We start from the raw sequence: 13502 nt of genomic DNA, 5'->3' as shown, positions 1-13502 counted from the left end.
CAGCATGTGCTAGATTGCCAGCTAATGGTGGGTATACGGTTCATCCAGTTCCTACTCCGGCTTCAATTGTAGATGAGGCTAGGAGGAGAAGGAATGATGGGGGAAGAAGTCAGAAACTTATGTTGTTCATGCGTGGGAATGCTATATCGGGGGCACCAATTATTAGGGGACTAGTCAGTTGCCAAATCCTCCAATTATAATAGGTATTACTATAAAGAAGATTATTACAAAAGCATGGGCGGTAACAATTACATTATAGATTTGGTCGTCTCCTAGAAGGGTTCCTGGTTGTCCAAGTTCTGCTCGGATAAGGAGACTTAGGGCAGTACCAATCATGCCGGCTCAGGCGCCGAAAATTAAGTATAGGGTACCAATATCTTTGTGGTTTGTTGAGAATAGTCATCGGTTGATGAAAGTCATAGGTAAGATGGCCGAGAGTTAAGGCGTTAGGCTGTAGACCTTTTGACAGAGGTTTAATTCCTCTTCTTATCGACTCTGTAGTGAATTTCATATTGAGTTGCAAGCTCAAAGATATGCATTAAGTATGCATCAGGGTCTAGTAGACAGGAGCCTGGTGGTTATGGCATCTAACTGTTAATTAGAAAGATATGGGATCGAAGCCCATCTGTCTAGGAAAGGTCCTAGCTTAGTTAAAGTGCCTGGGTTGCATTCAGGAGATGCAGGATAATGTCCTGCGGATCTTAACAGAAACTAAGAGGAGATAACTCTTGTCTAGGGCTTTGAAGGCCCTCAGTTTAAGTAACCTAAGTTTCTATGGAATTGTGAGAATTGTAGGAGATAAAGGTAAGAGTATAATTGACAGCATGGTGAGTGTAGAGGTTAGGGTGTTAATAGGTTTGCTAACTTGTCACTGTTTTATATGGTTAACGGAGTTGGGTGGGAGGGTGATTGTTGCACAATAGGCAAAGCGAAGGTAGAAGAAAAGTCCTAGCAGGGAGAGTAGGGCAATGATAGTTGCTGCGGTTGTTAGCTCTTGTTTGGTCAATTCTTGGATGATTAGTCATTTAGGCAGGAATCCGGTTAGGGGTGGAAGTCCTGCAAGGGATAAAAGAGTAAGTATGAGGGTTGCAGTTAGTGTGGGAATTTTGGACCATGTAGTTATGAGAGCTGAGAGTTTTAGGGTGTTGGTGGAATTAAGAGCGAAGAAAATAGCGGCTGTTGTTAATGAGTAAAGGTAGAAAGTGATTAATGTGAGTTTGGGGTTATAAATGAGGATGATTGCTATTCAGCCTAGGTGGGAGATAGATGAAAAGGCTATGATTTTGCGAATTTGAGTTTGGTTGAGCCCTATTCAGCCTCCCAAGGCTGCGGAAGCGATGGCTATTATGACCAGTATGGTTGGATTGAGTGAAGGAGAAATAAGGAGGAGGAGGATGGTTGGAGGGAATTTTATGACTGTAGCTAGTAGTAAGCTTGTTATAAGGGAAGAACCTTGCAGGACTTCCGGAAATCAGAAGTGGAATGGGACCAGGCCTAGTTTTATTGAGATTGCAGTTGTCAGTAATATGCACGATGCTGGGTGAGTAAGTTGGGTGATGTCTCATTGGCCGGTAAATCATGCGTTTGATATACTGGAAAAGAGGAGTAATGTTGAAGCAGTTGCTTGGACTAAAAAGTATTTAGTTGAAGCTTCAATGGCTCGTGGGTGATGAGATTTTGAGATTAAAGGGAGGATAGCTAAGGTGTTAATTTCGAGCCCGGTTCATGCCATTATTCAATGGTTGCTTGAGATTGTGATAGTTGTTCCTAGGAGGAGGCTTATGGAGAAAATTAGTTTAGCCTGGGGGTTCATTAGTAAGGGAAGGAGATAAACCATCATTTTCGGGGTATGGGCCCGATAGCTTAATTAGCTGACCTTACTAGGAAATAATATAAAGGAAGTGTGAAGGATTTTGATTCCTTCTGTGTAGGTTCGATTCCTACTTTCCTAAGTCTAGGAAATGAGAGGGCTGGTGTACCTCTATGTTCACCTTATCATAGTGACCCTTTGTAGTTCAGGCACATTTCCTTGAGTGTCTTAGGTAGGGTGGTAAACCTGCATATGAGATTGGTAGGCTAATATGTCATAAGCATAGTGATAGTGTTAGTGGTAGAAAGTTTTTTCATAGTAGATGCATTAGTTGGTCATAACGGAATCGAGGGTAAGAGGCACGGATTCATAGAAAGCCTGCGGAAAGAAGAAGGGTTTTTGTGGCTAAGGCGAGTGGGTAAAGTTCTTGGGAAATGTTAAGTGTACTTGGGTTTAGAAATAGGATGGTGGTTAGTGTATTTATTAGTATGATGTTGGCATATTCGGCTAGGAAGAATAGCGCAAAGGGTCCTGCGGCATATTCTACGTTGAATCCTGAGACTAGTTCTGACTCTCCTTCTGTGAGATCGAATGGGGCACGGTTTGTTTCTGCGAGTGTAGAGATATATCATATTATTGCTAGTGGTCAAGAGGAGAAAATAAGATATATTGGTTCTTGGGTAGTAGCGAGGGTATTGAGGGTGTAGTTTCCACTGAAGATGATTACACATAGAAGGATAATGGCTAGTGTAACTTCATAGGAGATTGTTTGTGCAACTGCTCGTAGGGCACCAATTAGTGCGTATTTTGAGTTTGAGGCTCATCCAGATCATAGGATTGAGTAAACTGCAAGGCTGGATAAGGCAAGGAGGAAGAGTATGCCTAAGTTTATATCTGTAAGAGGGAAAGGGAGGGGGAGTGGGGTTCAGATGGTAATTGCTAGGAGAAGGGCTAATATTGGGGTGGCAATAAATAGGTAGGGAGATGAGGTGGATGGGCGAATTGGCTCTTTAATGAATAGTTTTACCCCATCTGCCATGGGTTGTAGAAGACCAAATGGTCCTACGATATTGGGTCCTTTTCGGGTTTGTATATAGCTTAAAACTTTGCGTTCGACTAATGTTAGAAAGGCTACAGCGATTAAAATTGGTAGAGCATAGGATAGTGATATAGTGAGGTGGATTAGATTGGTGTGGGTGGTCATGTGATGGGGGAAGAGAGCTAGGGAGAGGATTTGAACCTCTGGGTAAAGGGCTTAAGCCTTCTGCATTTACCAAGCTCTGCCACGCTAGCGGTCCTTTTCTAGGAGAATAGAGGGGGTTAGCCCTAGGAGATTTAGTTGGGTTCATATCTTTGGGCGAAGGCGTGCTTGGGGTATTGGCCTTACTCTTTCTGTCCTTTCGTACTGGAAAGAGTTTGTCATGGATAGAAACCGACCTGGATTGCTCCGGTCTGAACTCAGATCACGTAGAACTATTAATCGTTGAACAAACGAACCCTTAGTAGCGGCTGCACCACTAGGATGTTCTGATCCAACATCGAGGTCGTAAACCTCCCTGTCGATTTGGGCTCTTGAGGGAGATTGCGCTGTTATCCCTGGGGTAGCTAGGTTCATTGATCAATAATATTGGGTCTGGTTACTGTTAGTACGTTGATAGGTTGTTCTTGGTATAGAGGAGTGGTCTAATTTTTGGAGGATCAGTTTTTCTCCAAGGTCGCCCCAACCAAAAAATACAGGCCAATAGAGTCCCGGGGAATAATCCAGGGGTAGGGAGGGTAGTATGGGGGAGTGGCTGTTGATTTTGAAGTTCCACAGGGTCTTTTTGTCCTATGTTGTAATCCCTGCTTTTGTACAGGGAGATCAATTTCACTGATTATCTGTAAGAGACAGTTAGGGCCTCGTTTAGCCATTCATACATGTCCCGATTTATGGGACAATTGATTGCGCTACCTTCGCACGGTTAGGATACCGCGGCCGTTGAACGTTTTGTCACTGGGCAGGCCTCACCTTCAATACTTGGTCTGCTGAAGGCTATGTTTTTGGTAAACAGTCGGGCCTTAGGGTTGCCTAGTTCCTTTTACAGATTTTAATCTTTCTTTAGGGCACTCCATGGGCGGGTTAACAGGTTCTGTGATACTAAGTCTTGTTGAGTGTTGGTATATATCTTGTGATTTGTTAATAATGTTGGATGTAAGCTTGTGCCATAGAGGGGAAGGGTCCCTAGTTACTCATTTTAGCATTAATTCTCTTATTATTATAAGTTAGCCTATTAGGGGGGAGGGAGTCGTGGGGGGTTTCGGATTTTTTTGGAGCTGAGCTTTGACGCATTCTTTGGTGGTGGCTGCTTTAGGGCCCACAGTAAGGGGGGTAAGGGGTACTTATCCGCTGGAGGAGAGTGTGTACTTTTTAAAGGAGCTGTACCTCCTTTAGATATTCCTCGATCTATTTCATGTAGGTTCGGTGAGGGTCCTTTAGGAAGAATTGAGGATGAACTTAAATTCATTTCATAGGCAACCAGCTATCACCCAGCTCGGTTGGCTTTTCACCTCTACTGACGAGTCGTCCCACTCTTTTGCAACAGAGACGGGTTAGCTCAGTAAATAGCTGCTCGTAAGTAGCTCGCATGGGTTTCGGGATAACAAGCTTAAATTGGCGTTTTGCTTGGTTAATTCTTGCTAAATCATGATGCAAAAGGTACAAGAGTTAGTCTTTGCTATTTAGTGCTTAATTTTTCATTGTTATTTCATCTTTCCCTTGCGGTACGTAGTCTCTATTGCTCCTTGGTCACCTTTCTATCGCCTATACTAGGATTAGGGGAAAAAATGTTTTGGTTTCTTTAGGGTAGGGTAATTAGTTTATGTTGGGGAGGGGTGGGCTAGAGTAGGCTTCAAGATGACCTGGTACAGTGCAGGTATCTTTCAGGTGTAAGCTGAATGCTTTTGTTATAGCTACATCTTGGTAGACTAAGTGCACCTTCCGGTACACTTACCTTGTTACGACTTGCCTCGTCTTTAGCTTAATGGGGAATTATGTATAATAGGTGTTAGTAGCTTGTGAAGAGGGTGACGGGCGGTATGTACGTGTCCCAGGGCCAGCTTAAAGGAGGCATGATTGTCCTGCTTTACTGCTAAATCCGCCTTTTAGGAATGGTTTCATATTCCTTGTCGTGGGTTTTCTATACTAGAAAATGTAGCCCATTTCTTCCACTTCATAAGCTATACCTTGACCTGTCTTGCTAGCGGAATAGGGCTATTGTGCTCACTGTTAGGCCCTCAAGTTAGGGGTGAGCTGGGGACGGCGGTATATAGGCTGGTGTGGCAAGAGGTGGTTGGGTGTATCGTGGGTTATCGATTATAGAACAGGCTCCTCTAGGTGGGTTTGGGGCACCGCCAAGTCCTTAGAGTTTTAAGCGTTTGTGCTCGTAGTTCTCAGGCGGATGTTTAGGTAGAATAAACATCAGGATTTAGGGCAAGGCATAGTGGGGTATCTAATCCCAGTTTGTGTCCTAGCTTTCGTGGAATTTTATTAATCATGAGGCTAAGATCATTTTTATAAGGGGTGTTAGGTGCATCTTGTGCTTATAACAGCTTAGTTGCATTTCAATCTTAGTTGAGTTGATAATGAAAGACCACTCTTTACGCCGTGTAAGGTTAATTTGGGTTTCTTGTATGACCGCGGTGGCTGGCACAAGATTTACCAACCCTGATGGATTGCTTTGACTAAGTCAAGTTTTCACTTATTGCTTAATATCAATTACTGCTGAATACCCGTGGGGGTGTGGCTGGGCAAGGCGTCTTGGGCTACAATTAGGAGTGGGCCTGATACCTGCTCCTGTTATCTTGATAAGATGTTGAGGGCATTTTCACTGGGGTGCGGATACTTGCATGTATATATGCAGCAAGAACTAACTATAAGGTTAGGACTAAGTCTTTTGTCCTTGGGTGTATGAGGCAGCCATCTTAACATCTTCAGTGTTATGCTTTTTATAAGCTACAGGGACTGTTGGTTGTATGTTTTTATATTGCAATTGTTGTATTTTTAGTTTGTTGGTTGGATAATAGTTTTGTACTTGGAGGAGTCTAAAAGAAAGAAGTATTTGACTGGAATTGATGATATTGAGGGATGGGTTGTTAGGTTAGATAGAAAATTTTGGGGATGAGGTTCTTATAGTTGAATTTACAACGGTGGTTTTTCAGGCCATAGGTCTTGGAGAGAGTCCAGGTAAGAACCTTATGACGTACTTCATGGTTTTTTTAAGTATCTGTTTTATTTTAGGTGGGTTGGCAGTAGCTTCTAATCCTTCTCCTTATTATGGGGTTGTAGGGTTAGTGTTGGGGTCTGTTGTGGGGTGTGGGTGATTGGTGAGTTTGGGGGTGTCTTTCATCTCGTTGGTGCTGTTTTTAGTGTATTTGGGTGGAATATTAGTTGTATTTATTTACTCAGTGTCGTTGGCAGCTGACCCTTTTCCTGAAGCCTGAGGGGATTGGCAGGTTGTGGGGTATGGTGTAATCTTAATGTTGGTGCTAGTTTGTGGGGTGATTATAATTGGGTTGCCTGGAGGGTGATTGGTTGGTGTACATACGGTAGATTATGGGGGGATGTCTTCTGTTCGACTAGACTTTGATGGAGTAGCTATATTTTATTTCTGAGGGGTGGGGCAGTTTTTAGTTGCGGGCTGAGGGTTGTTACTGGCTTTGTTTGTAATTTTGGAGCTGGTGCGGGGGTTGTCTCGGGGGGCAATTCGGGCAGTTTAGGGGTGGGTAGTTCAGAGAATAGTTTAATAAAAATGCCAGCTTTGGGAGTTGGTGATGAAGGTTTAATTCCTTTTTCTCTGATTATAGTAGGTTTGTTGGAGTTTGGGTGGATTAAGATTGTGTTGGGAGCTGTGGAGAGGGATAGAGTGGTTAAAGGTTATGACAACTTTGTGGATGGGTTATAGTTGAATGAATTCTTGGGTTGATTGGTATGCTGATTGTAGTCAAAATAATAAGATTTATTAGGAGTTTTTTTATGTGTAAGATTGGTTGAGTGATTTATTGATAGAATGGGTTTTTTTCGAGTGAGGTTAATGAGTGATTAGTCAAAACAAATAAATAATGACTGAATAAAAAAAAGTAAAGGGAATTAAGGACAAAAGTTAGTGATCAATTAAGTTAAACACACAAAAATTTAAAAATAAAAGAATGATTATCATTATGAATGAAAATTAGGTGAATGGCATGTGTACAAAATTTTAAAATTTTTGACAAAAATTTTGTTGACAAGAATTAGTGCATTTTAAATGAAAATGCCTAGATTGGGGTAAAAATGTGTAAATTTTTGTCAATTTTTGTCAATTTTTGTGAAATTGACGAGGTAAAAATATGTCTATCGAGCATGGATTTAACAACACCTAGCTTAGAGACGAACTGGAAGTTCCAAACCAACAGCATGACAAAGTGCATCCGTGCAACAGTATGAGACCGAGTTACACCTGACACCATATCATTAATTTGCTCGAGAAAGTGAGAAAACCGCTCGCCGACCATACGGGGTACATGTCAACCATATATGGGGGCCCACTGGCGGAGCACTCTGAAGGGCTTATTGAGATCTACCCCAAAAAAGATAAGAGAAGTATAGAAAAGGGAAAATGCCGCGATTACGAAGTCCATAATGGCCAAGCATCCCCAACCATTAGTAACGGAGAGCAAGGATAGGAAAATTAATCAAGTTATGGCCCTGACCGAGGAACCAGAGGCGCAAAAGCGCAAGTTGGGCCAGGGTGTAGGGGGGAAGAATGCACCTGAAGCTGGTCGTGATAAACATTACTAACACCGGGTTGCTGGTTTCTCGTGAGGTGGACGATTAATAAATAACCCAGTACGTCTTGGTCAGTACGTAGAGCAAGGTTAATTGATGAGTGGTCCTTAATACATGGATTATGGGTCCTGTGACATTCCTCGTATGGAGAAGGGATTATGCGAAGACTGGCATTGAATAGGTTTTAGTCCGGATATTGGGAATACTCCTAGATCATGACATGGCGGGTCCTTGACAGGGAAAATTACCTAGATCAGGTGATGGCTTGTGTGAGTCGTTATGGGCGCAAGCATGGAAATTTATGCACCCCAACCATTAAATTTAGTGACCGATTTAGCTACATGCATAGTATGTCTAATGTGGAAATTAATATAATGCAAAGTAATACATACCCTAGAATATAAAATTTTGGGGGGGAGGGGGGGGGGGCCCCGCCATTTTATTAAAAGAAAGTAAGGGCTGGTGATTGTTTGAGGGGGATTTATAACTCTAAGAAGGGAGAAACCTTCAGTTTTTGGTTTACAAGACCAATGTTTTATATAAACTATTAGAGTAGTTAGAATTTTAGTAGTTTGTTTTCTAATGTTCCGATAATTGGGAATAAAATGAGGATAATGGTGAAGTAGGTGAGTGAGGCTAGTTGGCCAATGATGATGAATGGATGTTCTACTGGTTGGCTTCCAATCCATGTGAGGATTAGGAGGTTTGTTACTAGAATTCAGAATAGAAGTTGGGAGAAGGGGCGGAAGGTTATTGTGCGTTGTTTTGATATATGAAGGAATGGGGCTAGAAAAAGTACTAGGACAGAGGCAGCGAGGGCAAGGACTCCTCCGAGTTTGTTGGGAATGGATCGTAAAATAGCGTAGGCAAAGAGGAAGTACCATTCTGGCTTAATGTGAGGAGGGGTTGTTAATGGATTGGCGGGTGTGAAATTTTCGGGGTCACCTAGAAGGTTAGGGGAGAATATGGCTAATGTTATTAGTGGGAGAAGGAGGATAATAAAGCCAAGGATGTCTTTTGTAGAGAAGTACGGATGGAATGGGATTTTGTCACAGTCTGAGAAGATTCCAAGGGGATTGTTTGACCCTGTTTCGTGTAGAAAGGTTAGGTGGATGAATGTGAGTCCTGCGATTATAAATGGTAGAAGGAAATGAAGGGCGAAAAATCGGGTAAGTGTGGGGTTGTCAACTGAGAATCCGCCTCAAGCTCATTCTACGAGTGTTTGGCCGATGTAGGGGATTGCTGAGAATAGGTTAGTAATTACTGTGGCTCCTCAAAATGACATTTGTCCTCATGGGAGAACGTAGCCGACGAAAGCGGTAGCTATTAGAGTGAGGAGTAGTACAACGCCTGTGTTTCAAGTCTCTTTATATAGGTAGGATCCGTAGTAGAATCCCCGTCCGATGTGTAAGTAGATGCAGATGAAGAAGAATGATGCTCCGTTTGCGTGAAGATTTCGGATGAGTCAGCCAAATTGGACGTTTCGGCATGTGTGGGCGACTGATGTAAAGGCTAGGGATGTATCTGCAGTATAGTGTATTGCTAGGAGGAGGCCGGTGATGATTTGTGTTATTAGGCAGATTCCTAGGAGAGAACCAAAGTTTCATCAGGCTGAGATGTTTGATGGTGTGGGGAGGTCAATAAGGGAGTTGTTTACTATTTTTAGGAGGGGGTGGTGTTTTCGTAGGTTGAGTGCCATTAGTGGTTGATTCTTAACATGGATAGGATTATTAAAATGGATAGGGCGAAAGTTCCTAGATATGTTTTGATTAGTCCGGTATGGAGAGTAGTTGAGGTTTTAGTAGCTTTGAGTTGTAGGGTTGCAAGTCCTTCGGGGCCTATTTTCTTATATCATGATAAGTCGATTAGGTGGGATGCAATGTTTTGTCCGTTGCTTAAAAGTTTAGTTGAGATTAGACGATGTATTAAGGGGTTGAAGTAGCCTAGGGTAGTGGAGAAGTTAGTGAGGACACTTTGTTTAGGGGTAGTGAATGTGTGGGTTAATTTAGAAAGTTCTAGTGCAAGTACGATGCCAAGAATAGATACAGTAATGGCAGTGATTTTTGTGATAAAGGGTATAGTTATTGGCAGGGTTTTTGTAGGGAGGACAAAGGAGGTGATTAATAGACCAGCTATGATGCTTCCGAAGGCAAGGCGGGTGATCGAGTTTGTGATCGCGGGGTCGTTCTCGTTAATTGGGGCGGAAGGAAGGATTCGAGTGAAGCCTGTTTGTACTAATAGAGATATACGGAGGCTGTAAGTTGCAGTGAAGGATGTGGCTAGTAGAGTTAGGATGAGTGCTCAGGTATTAAGGTAGGATGTGTTGAGGCTTTCAATGATGAGGTCTTTTGAGTAAAATCCTGCTAGGAATGGGGTTCCTATGAGAGCTAGGTTGCCAATAGTTAAGCATGATGTTGTTGTAGGGAGTAGTTTTTGTAGGCTCCCTATTTTTCGGATGTCTTGTTCACCATTGAGGCTGTGAATGATTGATCCTGAACATAAGAAAAGTATGGCTTTAAAGAATGCGTGAGTTGAGATGTGTAGGAAGGCTAGTTGTGGGAGGTTTAGGCCGATTGTTACTATTATTAGGCCTAATTGACTTGATGTAGAGAAAGCAATAATTTTTTTGATGTCATTTTGGGTAAGAGCGCATGTAGCGGCATATAGTGTGGATAGAGCTCCTAGGCAGAGACATAGAGTTAGAGCTATTTGGTTATTACAGAATATGGGGTGAGTTCGAATAAGTAGGAAGATCCCCGCAACTACTATTGTACTAGAGTGAAGTAGGGCGGATACAGGGGTAGGTCCTTCTATAGCTGCTGGAAGTCATGGGTGTAGGCCGAATTGGGCAGATTTTCCTGTGGCTGCTAGGATTAGGCCTAGAATGGGGAGTAGGGAAGTTTGGTTTTGGAGTAGTTGTTGGATTTCTCAAGTATTTGTGGTGGTGGCTAGTCAAGCTATTGAAAGGATTAGGCCGATGTCTCCAATGCGGTTGTAAAGTACGGCTTGGAGTGCAGCTGTATTGGCTTCTGCTCGTCCGTGTCATCATCCAATGAGGAGGAATGATATGATTCCTACTCCTTCTCATCCAATAAATAGGAGGAATATGTTGTTGGCAATGATAAGGGTAAGTATAGCGATGAGGAATATTAGGAGGTAGGAGAAGAATTTTGTGATGAAGGGTTCTGAGCTTATGTACCATGATGCGAATTGGAGGATTGATCATGTTACAAATAGTGCGATAGGGAAGAATGTTAGTGAGTATAGGTCTATTTTGAAGCTTAGTGGAATTTTGAAGTTTGTGATAAATTTTCATTCTCAGTGGAGAGTAATACTTTCGATATTTAGGTATATGAAAAGGATTATGGGAATTAAACTGGTGATGAAGGAGATTTTGACAGCATGGGTAATGCTAGTTGGGGAGTTTTGATAATTTTTAAGTAGGAGGGGAAGGAGGATTGGGGTTATTAAGATTAGGAGGGTTAGGAGTATGAAGGAGTTTAGGGTTAATGGGAGGTCCATTACTTTTACTTGGATTTGCACCAAGATGGGTGGCTCCTAAGACCAGTGGATTACTGTTATCCTTTAAAAGTAAGGGGGCTGAGGTTTTAGACTCAGATACAAGAGTTAGCAGTTCTTGTTGGTTGAACCTCCCCTCGGCAGGCAAGAAGGGTTTAACTTCTATTTTTAGGATCACAATCTAATGTTTGGGTTAAACTATGCTTGCAGGAGGGGATTAATGAGATGAGTTCTGGCTTTAGAATGAGTAGGAGGATTGGTAGGATGTGAAGAGTTATTAGTAAGTGTTCTCGAGAGTTTGAATTTTGGATGGATGTAATGTAGGTTGGGATGGGACCTCGTTGGGTGGTAAGGAGTATGTATAGAGTATATAATGCGGTTAGTAGGGTTGCGGTTCCAGTTAGAATAATGGTGAAGATAGATCAGTCAAAGAGGGTAATTATGATAGTTAGTTCAGCTATAAGGTTGATTGTAGGGGGGAGGGCTATGTTTGTAAGACTTGCTAAGAGTCATCAGATTCCTATTAGGGGGAGAAGGGGTTGCAGGCCTCGTGTTAAGAAGAGGATTCGGCTATGTGTTCGTTCGTAATTTGTGTTGGCTAGGCAGAATAATATGGAGGATGTGAGGCCGTGGGAGATTATTAGGATTATAGCACCTGAGAATGATCAGTGGGTTTGGATTATAGTTGCGGCTACGACTAGTCCTATATGGCTAACGGAGGAGTATGCGATTATAGATTTTAAGTCAATTTGGCGTAGACAGATGGAGCTTGTTATTAATGCACCTCATAGGGCTAGGGTTAGGAATGGGTAGTGTAGGTGGTTTAGGATAGGGTTGGTGATTATGGATACGCGTATAATGCCATATCCTCCGAGTTTTAGTAAGAGGGCGGCTAGAAGTATGGAGCCTGCGATTGGAGCTTCTACGTGTGCTTTTGGGAGTCATAAGTGTAGGCCGTAGAGGGGGGCTTTAACTATGAAGGCAAGTAGTAGGGCTAGGCTAGATATAGCATTTGTTCATGAGTGATTAAAGGATGGGTGGGTGAGTTTTATTATGGTAAGGTGTATAGTACCAGTTTGGGTGTGAAGGTGGAGGATGACGACTAGTAGTGGTAGAGAGCTAATGAGCGTGTAAAATAATAAGTAGATTCCTGCAGTTAAGCGTTCTGGCTGGCTTCCCCATCGTGTAACTAGGATTAGGGTAGGGATTAGGGTGGCTTCAAATGCGATATAAAATAGTATAAGTTCTAGTGATGAGAATGCTAGAAGGAGAAAAGGTTGGGTTATAATTATAGTTAGGATAAAAATGTGCTTGCGTGTAGGTGGTTCTTGTTGAAGGTGGTTTTGGCTTGCTAGAATTATAAGGGGCAGAAGTCAGCAGGATAGGACTAGTAATGGAGATGAAATTTGGTCTACCCCAAATCATTGAGATAGACTTTTGCTAGGATAGTAGGTTGGGGAGAGTCAATGTAAGCTGATAGTTGCAATTAGGAGGCTGTGGGAGGTGACATTAGATCAAAGGTATTTTGAAGGAGATAGAAGGGTTATTGGGAGTAGTATAATAGTAGGGAGAATAACTTTTAGCATTGTAGAAGATTAAAGTTCTGAAGGTGGTCGGACCCGTGAGTTCGGGTTGAAGCTACTAAGATTGCTAGGCCAGTTCCTGCTTCACAAGCTGAAAATGCCAGTATTAAAATGGGTATTAGGGTGGATGAGGCTGTCTGTGTTTGAATAGGTCATAGAGAAAGGGCAATGTACATGGATAATATTATGCTTTCTAGGCATAACAGGGCGGAAATTAGGTGTATTCGGTGGAAAGCTAGGCCTAAGCTACTTAGGACAAAGGAGGAGTAGAAGGTTAAATGCAAGAAGGACATAGAGAAGGTCACAGGGTAGGACTGTGATTTGTTGAGCCGAAATCAACTGTCTTTATTAGACTAACTTTCTGTGATTATTCTGCTCATTCTAGACCTCCTTGAGCTCATTCGTAGACTAGTCCTAGTGTAAGGAGAGAAAGTATGGTGAATGCTCATGTTAAGGTGGTGATGGGAGATTGGAGTTGGGTGGCTCATGGAAGAGGTAGTAAAAGGGCAATTTCTAAGTCGAAAAGGAGGAATAGAATTGCGACTAAGAAGAATCGAATTGAGAAGGGAAGGCGGGCGGAGCCTAGGGGGTCAAATCCACATTCATAGGGGGATAATTTTTCTGAGTCGGGAGTAGTTTGTGCTAGTCACAGGTTCAATATTGTTAGGGTGATGCTAAGTAATGAAGATAGGATGAATATAAAAAGGATTATGTTAATTGCTCTTCTCTGGTTTTAGCCCAGAATCTAGAGATTGGAAGTCAATTGTAATTGTTATACTAGAAGAGC

General features: G+C 42.4%; 1 pseudogene; it reads right to left on the bottom strand.

Moving 5' to 3' along the window:
• Positions 1 to 769: 769 nt before the first annotated feature.
• LOC126652489 (NADH-ubiquinone oxidoreductase chain 2-like) lies at positions 770 to 1979 on the bottom strand (annotated as a pseudogene).
• Between the last annotated feature and the right edge of the window lie 11523 nt (positions 1980 to 13502).

Source organism: Myiozetetes cayanensis, unplaced genomic scaffold (assembly GCF_022539395.1).
Source record: "Myiozetetes cayanensis isolate MyiCay16 unplaced genomic scaffold, myiCay2020 scf894, whole genome shotgun sequence".
Lineage (NCBI taxonomy): Eukaryota > Metazoa > Chordata > Aves > Passeriformes > Tyrannidae > Myiozetetes > Myiozetetes cayanensis.
The sequence above is the reverse complement of the archived record's forward strand: the minus strand, read 5'-3'. Positions and strand labels throughout refer to the sequence as shown.